This window comes from Protopterus annectens, chromosome 10.part0, assembly GCF_019279795.1.
Source record: "Protopterus annectens isolate FY-2018-M chromosome 10.part0, PAN1.0, whole genome shotgun sequence".
Taxonomy (NCBI): Eukaryota; Metazoa; Chordata; order Ceratodontiformes; family Protopteridae; genus Protopterus; species Protopterus annectens.
The window spans coordinates 751,774,066-751,792,487 of NC_056744.1; the positions used below are offsets into that span (position 1 = coordinate 751,774,066).

General features: G+C 38.0%; 1 long non-coding RNA gene across 1 annotated transcript in view; it reads right to left on the minus strand.

The window, feature by feature from the left end:
- Nucleotides 1-18,422, minus strand: part of LOC122813315 — a 236,008-nt gene that overhangs the window by 212,200 nt on the left and 5,386 nt on the right. The window contains exons 2-4 of the long non-coding RNA XR_006366661.1: nucleotides 10,237-10,398; nucleotides 9,665-9,914; nucleotides 8,355-8,472 (exon numbers count right to left, since the gene is read on the minus strand). This is a non-coding gene — a long non-coding RNA (uncharacterized LOC122813315). The remainder of the gene's footprint in view (nucleotides 1-8,354; nucleotides 8,473-9,664; nucleotides 9,915-10,236; nucleotides 10,399-18,422) is intronic.

Here is an 18,422-nt window from a genome sequence, read left to right on the forward strand (position 1 = left end):
TATGGGGACTGATTTTTTTGTGGGAACAGATTGCCCCTTTTTTTTTTCAGGTGAGAGTGGGATGTTGGAGAGGGGTAGTAGGTATATTTGGGGAGGTAGGTTGGGTAGGTTAACAGGCAAGACAAACAAGATGCATACAGGGGTGGTATATGACACATGTGTGGGGTAAACACCTTGGATGGGGAGGGGTGTTTGGAAGTCACAAGCCCATGAGCCCCCAAATGGAAACAGTGGGACTGAGGTCCTCACCCATGAGCAGTCACCACTGCACCTTCATGGCCCCAAAGGTGGCTGTGCTGGGGGTTGGGTAGAAGGGGCAGGCTCACCCTCTAACTGTGCCACATGGCCCTCGAGCTGGTGTAGTTGGTCTTGAATCTCCTTTTTGAGCTCGCTACACACCACGGCCCAGACCTGACTGTGGGTGACAGGTACGTCTCCGCCCCTGCCCCCCGGGGGGGGGCAAGTGGAAGGTGGTGCAGGGCCAATGGAGGATGAGGTCTCAGGCTGGGCCCCAGATGTGCTGGTGCCTGGTGCCATGGCCAGCTGTGGTGGGACAGGTGGGTCCGCTGGGACCGCCCTTCCCATACGAGCTATGGTGTTGCAGTTTTAAGAAAGATATCAATTAGTAATAGTCAACAGCATTCAGGATTAGTTATAACAGCATGCATAGGTATTCCCATTAACCCAAGACACCAGATTTACAACAGTTGCAGAGCAAGCAAAACACATGCATATATGGGATAACAGTGGCCATTACAACAGCATGCAGGTTTCATTGATGGCAACAGGCCACCAGTATGGGAGTATTTTAACATGGCACATGCATAGAAGCAAATGTGGATATTTAAAAACCAATAGGACATATGTCCCAAAAAGAGTTTGGCGTGTACACATACCCATTGAGGTGTGTAATTAGGTTATTGTTGCACATATGGTGGGGGTGAGAGAGAGAGGTCAATTAACAACTAATATATCCCTGTAGTTTTCACAACTTTCTTAATCACTGCAGTGATCTGTCCCTTACATGTATTATTACACTACCCAATGTCCTTACTTTGTACAATGATATGTTTGTAAATTAGTATATACGTGGACTGTGTCTTACATATAGTCTACACCTCTTACCTGTTATAGCTATTGAGAAAATCATTGTTAACACTACCTGACAATTTCTACACATACTCCCAGATTCCATGCTTGTAGGCAAGTATACAAGTGAACTGTGTTGTACCTACAGTCGACACCTCTTACATGTTATAGCTGTGGAGAAAATCTTTGTTAACACAACCTGTCAAATTCTACACATACTCCCAGATTCCATGTTGATGTTATACACAAACCTAACAATCTGTTATTGCACACACTCTGGTCAAGGCTTGACAGGATGCAGGTGTTAATGTGACATATTTTGAGAATTGCTGTCATACCCTTTGGGTGAGATGCTACAATGACAGGTTTGTTTTCATATACATTCTCTGACTATGTTCAGGTCTGACTATCAGTTATATGTCAGTAAAAGCTGCCTATATTTCTTGGATCATCACACTGATTTGTCAGGGGAACAGGTTACAGGGAAGCAGATTTGGGCCATTTATTTGGACATGCTGAACAGATCAGAACAGTTAAGCGGTATGACTATGCATACAGCTTACTACCTGAACATTCTGCCATAGTCTGTACAGTTGATGGTTATGATTATGCATACAGCTTACTATCTGAACATTCTAGCAAATTCTGTACTGTTGTTGGGTCTAATTATGCATACAGCTTTCTATCTGAACATTCTCACAAACTCTATACAGTTGTGGGGTATGATTATTCATACAAGTTACTACCACACCCGGGATTCAAACTCCTTGTGGTAAAAATATTACAGTTGACATCACAGTACACTGTGCTATCAGGGAACTGGCATAAAGCATTCCAATGTTTTCTGTCTAAGTCTCCCTCAGTTGTACAATATGACTGACCTCTTGGGACTTCCAACATTGTTATACTGAACTTCCTACACATTTTATCTGCATTCAGCATTGTGGGTAACACTGCTTATCACAACAGTACTATTTATAGAATGCAACACTACAACAACATATGACAGCAGAATGTACACAAGCACTCCTGGGGTTATACTTTTAATCACTAGATATTACACCTTTATTTACACACAACCTATATGACAGTCTTCCTGCCATATTGTCTAGTTTATTCAGTACATCCCATACACAATACATTTTTATACTGGTACAACACTTTCTAATACTGTTATATTTATTTGTTATGACAGTACATGCAAGATCATTACTAACCTGCCTCGCGACGTAGCCTTTGCAGCCTAGCAGCATGGGCTTGCTGGTTTGCAGCCCACTCATCTGCAGCTGTCAGAGAAATACAGTGATATTTAGCCAGTACCTATCCATAGTATACACAAGCTAGGCAATCTTTATCTTCATAGTAGAATGAGTACTTACTCAGTTCTGGGGCATCGGCCATCCGCCTTGATTCTTGGATCCACTGCTCCAAGAGATCCCCCCTCTGCCGCTTCAGGTCAGCGTGGTGATGCCTGACCTGCTCACCAGTCTAGGGGATACCAGTGGCACTGGTGAGGTCACGGGCGAGACTGTCCCAGGCCTCCACTTTATACTGAGAGCCCTGGTACTGGCCCTGCAATCGTCTCTGCTCATGGTGTTTTACCAGGAGCCATACCATGAATCTGGACTCCTGGATGCCCCAGCGCTGCACTCGAAATTGAGTGCCTTCCCCAACTCCAGCCATTTTACCTACAGTAGGGAGCTGCAACCAGTTATGGGAAGGATTCGCACCCATGGGGTTTAAATACGCCCAATTTTCTGCACTTTTCCATGATTGGACAGTTTTGAAAAGGCTAAGCTATGGGCACACCTGCTTACCTAATGTTGGCATTGCTTAAAGGGGTATACCACTGGGCAGATCAAGTTAGCCAAGCTACACATTGCTTACACCAACTAAGCTGAGCTGTGCAATGCTTAGTGTTGCTTAATATTTAATTTGCATTATATTTTCCTTTTGGTATTGATTTATTATTCGTTACATGTTATATATGTGTCTGGTATACGTGATTCATGTGTAAGTACACTGTATGTGGTCTTGGGGACTTCGACACTTTATTACAATAACACCTAACATCTGGCCTTACTGCAGTACTCCAGTTCACATATTTATGTTATGTAGCAGGTTATACAACATCACACTGTACATAGATTTCTTTCACATGTTCAGTTTGATTTTCCTGTGGTAAGGATTTCTTTGTTGAAACCTCAGTCTTATGTGCTGCTATGATGGCTTAGTGTGGCTATGACTGTGACTGTAGTATACATGGTCCTGGGATCGTGCCTTGCAGAGGCTGTTGATTTTGTTGCTGGGCAGAACATGGGCCGTTGGATACAGAGTGATTAAGGCACTTTAAAGCAGTTGTAAGTGGGTTTGCGCGTGTTTGCATGGAGGTAAGCACTGCTAACTTCCAGTTACAGTTTCTTATACTTAGCTTCTAGATTGCTTTATCTGTGTAGGCCATGCAAACACACTTAAACATGCTTACTAGTGCTTAAATATGCTTACTACTGCTTATTTGTGCTTAAACCTGCTTACTAGTGCCTTATTCATTATGATACTGACACTTCACATATGCATTTCCTGAAGTACTCCAGTTCATAAATATATGTTATTTAGTGGGTTTTGCAATAAAAATATTGGTTACAACGTGCTTTGCCATGTAAAATAGACTGTGCTGCTGTGGGACTCGAACTAGGAATGCCTGCTCATTAGGCAAATGCTCTGCACACTACACTAGTGCTGTGCTGCTACATTGGCATATATATTCCTTGTTATCCTCTTCAGCCTTTTAAGCTGCTTTAACAGTAGCTAAGTGATGGGCACATTCACGCACCTACGGTTAGCTTCACTCAGATTAAAAATAAATAAATAAAATGGTTTCTTCGTTTTATGTATATGTACTGTTGCTGTTGTACACATAGGGGACTGTTGGTGGGGATATGAGGACACCTATGAGCGGTCTCGCTCATTTCCTACCCCTTTCTGCTGTTCTACATTGCGGGGACGTGTTTATTCTGAGAGCCCTGCTCTCAGACACACCCCCTACAATCTTACACACTCCGTGTAAGCCTTGGAGCTCGGGCAGCAAGCCTTATTATGCATGGCGCGCTGCCGTCCTGTTCCTAAATGGGTGCTTCCGTGCAGGACTAAGCTAGTCCTGCACGGAAGATTAGTAAATCTGGGGGTATGCCTAGTTAACAAATATGTTCTAACAATATATGCATAGGTTATGCAGTCTACAAGATATGACAAATTGCTTGTGAAAGTTTAGCAAAAGTTTAATTTTGGGTTTGTGTGCATTACAATGTATTATATTATTTGTGGAAAGACTATCAATGCCCTGGTTATCATTATTACAAAGAATATATATCACAGTTAACATTGCAATTTTTCACATTTAATAACTTTTATTGTTCATAAAATATTTACTTTTATTTATCTTCTCCTTTTTGTGTTTATTTTTCAGAAAATGCTCTGGAAAACAAGATTGGTGCAGGCTGTGCAGGTGTAAAATTCCACACCACTTGGATGTTAGTGAGTCAAGCTACTTGTTGAGTTGCTTTTATTGGATATATATTTTTAACTATATTTTTTGATTTGAAATAGTTTCTCTGGCTTATGTTACAAAGTTGGCGTAGGATTTTTAATTAATTACACACACACACACACACACACACACACACACACACACACACACACACACACACACACACAAACACACCTGCGGATACCTCTCAACTGTCCAGATTTTCGCAGAATGTCCAGAGTTTTGCCTCATATTTTTGGTGTGTTCTCCTAAAATATGCACCTTCCTGGTAAATAGCTGAGGATTGAAGTCATTAAATAATGACAAATATTTGAGTTTAAGACTCCACATCCTTCAGAAAATTCATGCTAATGCAAAACCTATTATTCTATCAACGTTCTAAGCTTGTAAGAGCAATAGTTAAAATCTGTCCCTATTTGTTCCCCCATCATTTAGGCTTTGCGCAGATTTTTTGCTCTAAGAGGTTGAGAGGTATGATATCACTGGCTTGGCTGGGCCAAGTTCACATCTGTGGTTTACAGCCGTATTCATTGTCTGCAGGCCTCTATTTGAATGGTGATAATCAGCTAACTTGAGCCATCAATCCCTCCCCCTAGAATAGATGAGCTGGCATTGACTGCCTGCTCCCAACCTCCCCCACCTGGCTCTTCCCCTTTAAGTTTTCACAGATGCAGTCAGTGTAATGACTATTGAATCTGTCCTTAAAAAGTGAGGTGAGGTCTGAGGATGGGTTCTGGCAAACTGTAGATGGCTACATGGCCCAGTTGCCTTCTATTTCCTATGATTCTGTTATTTGGCGGCTCAAGGTGGTAGTCAGGCTTGGGTTGTCTGAATCATAGGGAGAGCTTCATGTCTATATGCCACAGAAGCAATGTGTACTATTTGCTGATTTTGTCAGGATCACAGACAGTGCAGCGCTACCCTAATTGACTAGGGTCAAACGCTTTAGATTTCCACAAATGCAATCATTTTAAAGTGGGTGACATAATCAGTGATCTGGCAGCATCTCAACCAAAAACTAAAAAGAGTACACATATTGATTTTATACTGGAAAACACAAGTATACCTGTAAAACAGACATTTTACCATACCTAAAGGTATTTTAGGCTTTGTATACTTGTATAGAAATGCAATATGAATAGGATTTTGATGCTTAAACTGACTGCTAATGATTGCATTCCTTACCTCCCAGGTTAGTATTTTAAACAAAAGGCATTCCTGACAAAGAACATGGCAGTTAGCGCAGACAACTAAAACTCTTAAATTGTTAATGAGCTTCTTCCTGTGCCAGCTGTACAGAGCCTAAATAAGCCGACTTTCGTTTGCCTTCTGTGAGACTTTGAGCAAGTGAGTTAACAAGACAGTGCTTTGGGCAATTGGAAATTTAGTAACCACAAATATTCTCCATTAACAGGATCCAATGAAGGTAGTCCCACAAAGTTCAAAGGTATATGCTGGCAAAAGCAGTATCGCTCCAAGACTCTTCAGTCCATAAACCAGACAATCAGATGATCTGATAATACAAATGTATTTATTGAACAATTGGAAATTTAGGCTAGGCTCCTTAATGGTGTCCTGGGGTAATTTATTATTGCATGTTATACATATTTCTGTACAACTTCTTATGCATAGTCTGTCTTCAGTGTACCGATACTTGGGTACTGTACAGAGTTTTTTTCTCTGAGCCTCCACTGAAAAGGGGCTTTTACCAAGACAGACTCTCCCAGTTACCAAATACACTAAATAAGTTAAGCAAGCAAATAACTATAAATATAAATACAGTATTTAACATTAACATGAAAACAACTAAACAAAGATAAGGATTGAATAATACCTTGAAAAAGAACAATTTGGTTAATCTTTGCCTGCCTAACTTATAAAATAGACTATGTCATAGTATAAAACCAGTTAACATGCCTATTATTTCTAAAGACAAGTTGGATAGCTACATTTTAGGGGAAACTCTACATGTACAACATTAAGTAATCTACGTTTCTGGGTTACTTTTGTCTCTATGCTTTATGTCCTGGTGTCTGTCAACCATCAAGCCTCTCTCCAATTGGGCATGACTGATTCAGTCGCCAAAGATAAGAATTTCACCTAAAGTCAGAGGGTGAGCTGTCCAGAGGGAATTGCTATTCACACAGTCTGAAGCGTGCTTTGTGCCCTCTCTGGCATCCCAATAATGAATGTGCTTTTAACCCTAGCCTTAAGAAAGGGAAGTGCAATCCTTGTCTCCAAAGAAGCCCACATCACCATTACTTTGGCTTGGTAACCTGCCTCTCACCATCAGGCCAGACTCATTTACATCACCACCCTTTCTTCAGGGATTATGGCAGTACATAGTCAGCTTTGCACCCTACCCCAAGACAGGCTGGCGCATTCTTCCCTGCCATCTCCATTAGGCACTAGTGGTACTATTCAAACTTGAGTTGCCTGGGTCATAGCCACGGCTTTCTCCCACTAGACCTCCAGAGCTGGTTCCATAACTTTTTTTGATCTAGAATGTAAAACACAGTTTAGTTATGGATCTCTGATAAGCACATTTATCATATTTTCTTCAACCATGGTGTATTAAATAGGTGCAATTACCTGCCTGGGGATGATTTAGCACTACTGAAATATTGTGCTTAGATCTGCACTTAAAAGAAATTATAGGAAAAGTATCACATCTGTATATAGTTTATCCATATCATTATATCAGCCTTTAGATTGTTTTGTTTCTTCACAATGAAGGTGGAGACCAGTCAGCCCTGTAAATTAATGTTAAACTACATGTCAGTTATAAAAATGACACCCTAAGGCTGGTCTTGCTGGGGGACGCTTCTAGTGATAAATTTATTAGACTCTCTTCCTGGGTGCATGATCACAGAACCAGTTAGCTATCCATTGACTAATACAATGTCAGTATGTAAGCTAGTAAGATTCCAGCAATGTCTGCAAATGGAATCATATCAAATTCCTTAGTAAGGTTGGAATAAGTATCTTGGACACAATGACCCCTATCAATGGTATGTCACACACTCAAAAAAGTCAACCAAATTAAACAAGCAACATACTATTGAGTGATGACCAACTAAGATTCTCTCCATTATTTTGCAGATAATGCTAACGAGGCTAATAAGATGTAAACTTCCACTGCTAATTACAATATCACCCTCATGAAGAGATGTCAATCTGCTCAGGTACGTACCCTTTGGAGAGAACAAGATCAAAAAGAATAAGAAGTGCTTCAACAATAACATATTTACTGCTAACAAAAAGACAGTCTGGTATGTTGTCTGGTCCCATGAGGCTGTTAATTTTCAGTTTAAGTAATTGCTCCCAGGATCTGGTCCACAATGATAATGGGAGGAGCAATGTTAAAAAAACATCAATGGAGGGAATATTGAGATTTGGAGGAGGGGAAAATGTCAGCTATTTTTTTGTCTGAACATGTCCTATGGCTTCTGCATCAGAACACATTGTGCCATTCATTTAGTTTAGTATGGTATCGAACATTGCTTCCAATATTCCTAATATAGTTGAAAATGTCTTGTGATCACCCTTTAAAGAGTTATCCACTTTGGATCGATTCCAAAATGGCTGCTGACTAGGAAGCACTGTCTTTTGTGTGCTCTTAACACTATCAGATAATCTACTTGAATCACCTGTCGCCACATCATAAAAGAATCAGAAAAGGGGTTTTACCAAACAAAACTAGACCTAATCTACCTACCTTCCAAAGAATTTTGGTGAAATTGCGGATTGGAAAGGCTGATTCATCCTCTCTTCATCCAAAGGGGTGTTAGTACTCTCAGCCACATGTGTCTAGGCCGGAGAGCAATACAAAGAATCTACAGAAACACAAACAAATGAAGAAAAGTAAAGAAAAAAGAGGGTACAATAAAAATATTCTCAATATGGATCCAACGGAAACACAATCTTCCAAAACTAGACTTTCTGTTATTTCATCCCCAGAGAAGGAAACATCTACCAAAAGGCAGAAAACAGCTAAATCACAGTCTGAGACTTCCAAGCAGCCTCAGAAAAATAAGGGTGAGCTCCCCTTTACAACTGAAGATCTCAAGGCAGCACTATCTCCACTGCAGTCTGAAATACAAACCTTCTCTTCAAAGTTAACACTTTTTGGCAACAACCTGGATCAAATCATTACCAGATTAGATCAAAATGATGCAAAAATAATGGGGAATGAAATCAAAATTCAGGAACTTCAAAAAATACTTCCACAAATGAAGCTTTGATAAAAGAAATGCAGCAAAAAATAATTGATCTGGAGGCTAGAACAAGGCGTAATAATGTGCTGATCAGAGGTGTGCCGGAGAGGTTTGATCAATCATAACTGCCTTCTATTGCTCAGGAAATTATTGGTATCTTACTAGACAACAAAGATTTTGCACAAACATTTTCAATAGAAAGAATTCATAGAGCTTTGAAAAAATCTCAAGCAATGGATATGCCTAGACAAATCTATACAAGGCTACTTAATTCCTCCCATGCACAGTCAATCCTTCAGGCTGCTAAATCTAAGAAATTTGTGCTCTGGAAAGGTTCAAAAATTACCTTTGCTCAAGACTTGCCATTCCCTATTAAACAAGAAAGACAAACCCTTTCGCCCTACTGCAAGTTTTTAATTAACAAAGCCATCAAGTTCCAGATGAAGTACCCGGCCAGTCTATCATTTCAGTACAAAAGCGTAATGTACTCTATAAAAATTCAACTAGAAGCTAAAGCTACATTCATTAAGGCTTTTGGTGAAACTCCGTCATCCTCTTAAATTACATTCAAACAGTTTCCTCTAGTTGCCTCTTATTTACAACAACAACAACTTTATTGATATGAAAGCTTAAACAAACTTGTATTTCTCAGAAGGAAGGAAAAAAAAAAGAGAAAATAAAAAGAAAAGTGCGTATAAGCTCCTTTACCACACAAGTGTTATTAACCTGTCCAAATAACATCTTGTAAGAGGTTTCAGCTCTTATTCTAACCAATCGTATGATTAATCTCACCAGATAATTTTCTCCTTACCTTTAAAAAGAATTCCTTATCCTGAGGCCATTTCCAGGTTCCAGTCTCGACACTTGTAAGGTAGGCCAAGTTTTCTGGGTGATCTAACTGTTCCTCATGGCCTCCGAGTGCAGCAGGTTATCTGGTCCCACTGGAATTTACTTCCTTCTTCAAATGTGCAGGTTTTGTGAGAAACAAAAGAGCGCCACCGCAAAATCAAGACTTCCGCTTTTTTTTCCATTGACTGACAAGCAGAAATTCCGAGTCCTGGCTAGAATCGAAAAGAAATTCAACTAATTACTTGTGGAGCTAAAGAAGGCTACAGACAGCTATAAAAACTTTCTAAGAGACTGTACTGAAGATCGGAAAGGTCAGAATGGGTATTTTTTCATTAAGGAAAGCTCTGAGAAGCTTGCAAGACAACTAGTGACACATTTCCTCTGCTTTGCCGAGAGAAGTGTTGAGTCCCATTACAGCTAGGCAGTAAAAGGTAACACTGAGGAGTGGCATACTTCTTTCTAATGTATCATCATTTTTTACACCAGGTTTGCATACTGAAAGCTCGTTTAAAAATTAATCATATTGGTTATTACCTGATTGGATTTTTGTAGCACTTTATTCTCTTTTTCTTTCACTTTCTGGTACCTTTTTGCACCAAGCCAGCCTTTGACATATGATTGCATCAATACAATTCTGTCCACAGACTCTTTAACCAAAAGATTAAGGTGTTCAACATGAAAGTACTTAAGGAAAACCTAAAGAAAGTAAAAAAGAAATCCACATATTACAAGGTTATCATTACTGACATAAAATACTTTCCTAACAACTATATTATGCTTTATACTTGCACTAACTGTGTCATTTGCTTTTCATTACCAAGGCAGAAAAAAAGATCCAATCAGAAATCAACTTCAGGAAATATGAAATCATGCACCACAGTTGCTCATTATAACAACTTAAAGCATGACAAAGTAGTGCCTTGAAAGTTGAAACTCGGTATTCAGCTTTAATACTTGTCCATTTTATGTTACTGTACAGTTGTGTTATGTTGGTCATATATTCTTCCTTAACTGTGCCCTCCCCTAGCCTGAAAGCATTATTATGTTTAACCTCACTAACTCTTGCCTGTAGACTGTTTCAAGAGACACAATCTTTTCTTTCTGTATAACCATCTGGGGATTATGGGACTTAACAGGAGTGACTTCAGCTCCAGTTTTGTAGTGTTTTGCTCAGCCCATGTTGGTATTTAGGAATTCATTGCTTCACTGAACTGTCCCTGATTCTGCACCCACATCCTCATTGCTTAGATATACCAACTGTATTATAATGGAATCGGTCTAATGTCTGGAAATTACATGTAACAAGTGCAAGGCAGTAGAATTAGGTTCTCTGCAAATTAGCACGAAAAGGACACCATAGACAACAATGCACTCTATGGATTTACAAGTCCTGTGCTGAGTAGCATCTTGTTGTTTTCCAGAGATTTTATTTGTATTATAAATAACGCAGGACTTTCTGAACATAACTGGCTCCTTGTTTTCAACCCCTCACAGAACGCAACTATATTTGTTACCTTCGATTTTAGAAACACTCCTGACTGTACAGAGGATGTTTTCGTAAAAATGTTTTATTGACATTAACAATTACAAACAAAATTAATTAAAGCACTTCAAACATTTTAATAGCAAAGATATTACCTTATCAAACAATCACAGAAAAAATAGATACATAAAACATTAATCAAGACTTGGCAGGAAATTCAACATACAGGACAGGTACTATAGGGTGACTTTGCTGTATGGTCATATGAAGTTAAGCAAGATCAAGATCTATTACACTGTTAAGTAAAACCCTAACTGTTAGTACCAAACAATATGTGCTGATGTTTTCTATATGTCAAAAATTTGTTGTTTTTACTGTTACATTAGAGCAAGAAGCACGTGTGTGTATAGTGAGTTGGATTTTGGAATGTTAAAAATTTTTTGTAAAGTGGTTAATTTTGTAAATAGTGACTTCTTGTCTCTTTCAGGTATTTGTAGAATGTAGTTAAGCACGGGTAGTGATCTGAGAGAGGCGACTGTCACTTTATTCTACTCCTAATCATTTTTCATTTAAGGGAAACAATTCTTATTACCTTCACTCTATTTACCTATTTATACTTAAGTTGCATCACATTTGCCCATTAACTCTTTTTACTTTAAATAGTAAAAATATCAAATCCTCATTTTACCGGATACTTGGATAAAAATTATTGATAGACTCATGGAATATAAAAGGGTTGCAAAATAATAAAAAAAGGAATTTAGTTTTACATCTAATCCAAAAATCTTCGTTTGATATTACTCTTATCCAGGAAACACACATGACTACGGCTCAATGGTCAAACAATGTTAAAAAGAAATGGATAAAACAGATTGTAAAGGCTGGGGATAGCACAATATCCAAAGGGGTAGCCATAATAGTTAAAAAAATCTTTCAAAGGATCAATAATAACTTCTGGTTGGGACCCAAATGGGAGATGGTGCTATATAACCTGTTCTATACCGTCCTGTAAAAAAGAAATACTTATATTAAATGTTTATGGCCCCTGTATACACCAATCTTTGTTCCTTTATGAAATCATCTCACTCATTGAAAAATTTAACAATCATCTTCTGATCCTGGGGGGGGGGGGGGACTGGAATACTACAATCAGACCGGATTTAGACAGAACCTGTAAAACCAATAAACAATCTCTAAGTATTACTAATACTATAAGAGATATGATGGAAGTCTACAACTTGTTTGATCCTTTTGAACTTTTTAGGAATGTCCCTAACATTAGTAACTACACATTCTTCTCTGCCTTCCACAAATCCTGGTCCAGGATAGACTTTTTTTTAATATCAACTTTTTTTGCCTCCTATGATATAATATACAGTAGTGACCCCAGAACTATTTCTGATCATGCCAAAATTAATCTACATTTAAATACTTGTAAATATAACCATTTGAATTCCATCCCTATAAATTGGTCTCTTAATCCAAATCTACTGAACAACACGATTATCCATAGAGAAATTCAAGAATTTTTGTCCCAGACATTTACCTCTTTTGATATGTCTGATATGCCTATAGATGTTCAATGGGCGGCTGCCAAAGTTACTTTAAGGGGTACCCTTATTCAAAAATCCTCCCTAATTAAAAAACAATCTAACTCCTGTACTTTGGTGCTAGAAACAGAACTAAAAAAAAAAATAGAATTAGAACTCCAAACTAAGTTCTCTCCTGACTTTGAGAAACAAAGATCCACCATTCAAAAGCAACTCCACGAACTACACCTCAATCAATACTCACTTATGGAATCTAGACTTATTCATAAGTATGCTGAATGGGCGCAAACCCCTTCGAAAATTCTCGCTAGGATTATAAATATCAGACCCCCACCTACTAAAATAAATCATATTATTTACAAGGGTCGATCATATTTCACAGATAAGGAAATCATTCAGGTCTTCCAGGAGGTATATGAGGAAATCTATGGCCCCCAAATACTTGAATCACCAGGCCTTCAAGACTCATTCCTAAATGAGTTACATTTTCCAAAAATAAGTAAAAATCACTTTAATTTACTTAAGGCACCTATAGCCAGAGATGAAATCTTGATGGCCATAAGCAAACTGAAGCTAGGGAAAGCCCCAGGTCCAGATGGTTACGTGTCAGAATTCTACAAATCCTTCAACCAAATACTTGTCTCCATTCTGCTTAAAGTTTACAATCACATTATTCAATTTGGCATCGTGGATCTATATCTTAATAATTCTAAGACCATTTTTATACCTAAATCTAATAACAATATTACTAGCACAAATTACTACCGTCCAATTGCCTTAATTAACATCGATATAAAGATTTTATCCTCTATCTTAGCAAACAGACTAAAAAGCGTATTACCACATATTATTTCACAGGACCAGCTTTGTTTCATGAACAATAGGCATGTTTGGGACAACACTTTAACCACTGAAGCCATAACATATATAACAAATCTCGATAAATCCCCCAAATATGTTCTTTCTGTTGATGCCCAAAAAGCTTTTGACTGGGTAAACTTAAAGTTCCTCTTTAAAACCTTGAAATATTTCTCCATCCCTGAAGAATTTATCAAAATGGTTAAAACCCTCTACACTAAGGCTTCCACTTTACTAAATATAAACAAAAAAAAAAACTCCATGCCAATTCAGATTATTAATGGAATAAGACAGGGCTGTCCACTCTCACCCTGCCTTTTTAATATTTATCTTGAAGTTCTATTGTTAAATCTAAGTCAGAAAACATTCCACTGTTCAATCTACTTACATAAATTAGAAGTGAAATACACTGCCTTTGCAGATGATTTAAAAATCTATTTAGAACTTCCCTCAACAGAACTTGTAAAAATTCTAAACTCTATAGACAAATTTTTGCAAATCTCAAATTATGCCATCAACCCAAACAAATCAATAATCTTTCCGCTAATTCCCCTCGGACACAAAGAATTTTTCATTCCAGTAATATCAATCAAAGTTAACTATTCCCTAAAATATTTAGGTATAACCTTCGTTCACCCCCAACAAGAGCTAATAAAGTATAATTTGTACAAAACTTGGACTAAAATCACTGAGGATCTCACAAGATGGAAGAGTTTAAATCTTTCTCTTCTCTCAAAGGCAGCTATTATAAAAATGAATATTCTCCCCAAACTTCTTTTCCACTTATTTGCTCTTAATCAAAACATCCTGAATACTTTTTTTTTCAAAAATAAATGTTGCATTAGGAAAGTTTATATGGCACCCTAAAAATGTTAGAATCAGCTACAATAAACTTATACTTCCCAAAGATAGAGAAGGATTGGCCCTTCCGGACTTTCTGTCATATTACCATATAATTAATGCCAGTCATATTATACACATTGCTAACTTTCAACAATCAAACAAGGACTGGAACCCCTTATGGATAAAATTGTATAATGCCCATATAAAAGCGTCTAATCTCAATCCTAGAGCAATTCTCTTTCTTAACAATAAAACTCTTAAAGAGCATAAAATTCGTCCTATATTAATAAAAAACATGAATGGGTTCCAATCACTGATAACTTCCCTTGGCTGCAACACTCCCTAACGATGGCCCAACCAATCCATCTTAATCCAAACCTTAAATTGGGTAACAGCATGTTAAATCTTGATAATTACTCTCTCATTAAGAGCTGTACAGTCTGGGACTTCTACTCAGTTAAAGACTTACCATTTAATGAAATCATGTCCTTTTTGGCAGTGACCAAGAAATACTATATAATAATTAAACAAATATTTTACCTAATTTCTTTGATCACTGATACAAGGTCAGCTATCCCCACAGAGTACCATCTTTATCAGTCTCTAATAACCCAACTTCTATCAAGGTCTAAAATGCTTTCCAAGGTTTATAGTCTAGTAATACAAATAAAATACCAAGACAAGTTATTATTCTCTAAATATTGGGATGGAAAAAAACAAGGAAATTACACTTAACCAAAAGCTCGAGGCGATTGATGCTACAATAAAGTTAACCCCTTTCAAAAAACTAATTTATACCCAGTTCATGATAAAGAATAACGCATATCACACTCCAGCATTCCTAAATAAAATTAACCCAAATACCTCGCCTTTTTGTACAACTTGCCCTAATTCTGTTGCAGATATGCTCCACATTTTTTGGTCCTGTAAAAATGTGTATAAACTCTTGTGCTCCTTAAGAGCACGACTGGAGAAAATAGGTTACATGAAGTCAACTCTATCCTGGGAAATGGCGCTTTTAAATATCTATCCAGGTTCATTTAAACCTGAAATTAAACATATCATTGTGACATTGTGTGCGATACTCAAAACTTACATTACCTTAAACTGGCTAGACAGAGCCAAAATGTTTTGGAAAGACTTCCACTCAATGGCTGTAAAATATGTTTTGGCAAGGAAACTAAAAACTACAAGCAAGAAGAAGTTAAGTTACTTTCAGAAATATTGGAATAACCTTGTAGATGTTCTTAATCAATATCCTACTTAGGTTGTTCCCCTTTTCTCCTCCTATTATCTGTAATTTCCTCTTCTCTTCATTATTTATCTCCAGCAGAACCCTTGAAAGACTACAATTATCGTGACCCTTTATACTATCTTTTCTTACATTTGTACAGGCAATATACTCTAGTTTCCTTACACTAACTCCCTATCACTTAGTGACAGTCACTTGTATATATTGTATATAGTTAAATCAAATAGGTTTTAGGAGTACTGATATACCTTCACACACCTGCATTAACAAATACCTCCCAGCAAATCCTGTCTATTAAAAGAAGTTAAATAATTATTTTTGTTATATCAGTACTGAATGTACCTGGTCTTAAGCAGGATTATATGAAGATTTTTCACTTATCTGTTTTGAACCTATTTGCATTGTGTGAATTATTGCTTTGTTTTTGTATTTGTGTTTTTAAAAATGCTAATAAAAATCAGATGGCAAAAAAAAAGAGCTACCCACTTCATATTCAGTCTTACTTTTCCTAATGTGGTCTTTAACATCCTTGCAAACCTGCTTATATTCTTCCTTCTGACCAATGGTGAACGTACTGTATAGAAACCATTTAATTTTCTCCTTAAATTACATAGTTTGCTTTCTTTTGAGAGTTGCACCACAGGGGTTTACCCCTGAATTTCCAAACATTTTGCCTAACTAACTAAATGATGCTAACTTATCACTATACTGGTTGAGAACGCTATAGAAATCATGGGTAAATCTGATGCCCTTCCAGACTGGGCCATCAGGAGCCAGAGCACTTTTGACATTCTTAAGTCATCCAGATAGTGACATGATGTTGACTTTGGAGTAGTTCCTGAATGTAATTGAAATTGTGTGCAATCTGGTATTAGCTTTTAAAGAAGAGGTGATAGTCTGATGATCAGATTTGATTAAGGACAGAATAACATTCGTAGGTACGTAAGCAAAGGCACAATTTGTAATGACATTGTTAAGTATATTTCTTCCTGTCATGGAAACTTGGGCTTTCTGATCTATGGAGCCAGTATTAATGTTGTCTAGGAAACACTACTCATATTTACTGATAATTGTGTAATACTCAGATGTGATGGACAAATAATACAATTATTCTTGAATTAGGGAATTGGGATTAATATAAAAGAAATCTGGCTTGCCAAGGTGCCCCCCTGCGGTCATCAGGTGACACTTAAGAGAATCTATAATTGGCAATTATAAGATAATTGATTTTATCAGTTGTGAGCAAAATGTCAAGGAACTTGAATTCAGAATCTCAAAGTATTTCATAAGAGTTAATATCTGAGCAGATGAAAACAGATCATAGGATAATAGGATCATAGAACGTTACTAGGCTATTGGCCCAGAGGCCCTTATAAGCCTAGTCAAGAGTTTAGCCCATGCATAGACAAATCAGCACCTGATGCCCCTGTCCAGCAGGGACACGGGTGGAATCCCAGGGATGTATTTTCTATTTCCCATCCAGTTATCCAGGTTGCACTTAAAAAGGGGTAAAGAGGTAACCTGCTTGACGTGAACAGAGAGTCTATGCCATAGATGGGGGAGTCTCTGGGACACAAATCTGTCCCACCAACAAGTCCTATTGATGTCACAGCCTAGGTTGAGGCCATGTGTGCAGGTTACTCGAGTGGGGCTTGACTTGTGGATATGCAGCAGTCCCATCACGGCGGGTCTGAGATTGCCTTGCATTTCAGGCAGAGGTCACCTCTGAGGAGTCTGTATGAAACAGAGTAGAGGGATAGGCTTCTAACCTATCTGTGTATGGTAGATTTTTGAGGCCCTGGATTCTCCTGGTGAGGAACCTCTGTGGTCTCTCCAGCTACTGCATGTACTTTACAAGGTACATACCGAATGGGGAGTTCTACTGAATAATGGACCTTATAAGGGAAGAATACAGGGATGTTATGACCACCTTGTCCCTGGATGAGATACCCTAACTTATGAAGTGGGCCATATAGAAAGCTTTTCATACGATGGAAGCTACATGGTGGTCAAAATTCAGGTGGCTATCAATCTGGGTGCCCAAATCCCTCACGACTGACTGCGTGCTTAGGACATTGTTATTAATGTGATAATTTGTGGAAGGTCTCCATATCAGGCAATTTATTGTTCATATTCCTAGCAAACTCAAATTTTGGGTGAAGATACCTAAGGTGTCTTGTCACATCTCAAATCTTCACACTAGCCACACAGCTTACTATCACACTATCCTTACATAGCCTAGTGAGTGGATTATCAGGTACCTAACTATAACAACTAATTAATAATACTTTACCAAGTGTGGTTAAAGCCCCAGGAGTGCTTCTGGGACTAGGTGTGAATCCAGATTGACTCATTTTAGTTGTGGTGCAAATAAAGTCATGTTAGAGTGAGTAGTTTCATGTGGCTGATGTTTGTCCATATGAAGTCTCACCCACTTAGACAATTTGTTAACAACGTCAGCAAAATTGGGTCTTTTCTTAGGTAGATGGAACATAGTGTTAAGCTTTTTGTTGTCATGTGTAGTGTGTGTAATGTTAGACTACAAACTTACGTTTTTTTTTTATCCTCCCACAAATAATATCAGTAAAATGTAGGTGATTATCAGTAAGCATGAAGTAGTTGTTACACTGCCTTGGAATTCTGAAAGTAAGCATGCTGACAAGACAAGGAGATGAAGCAAAGTGCAGTCTCATGTTGACAGAGCCCAGTATATTGCCAGATTTTAATGACGATG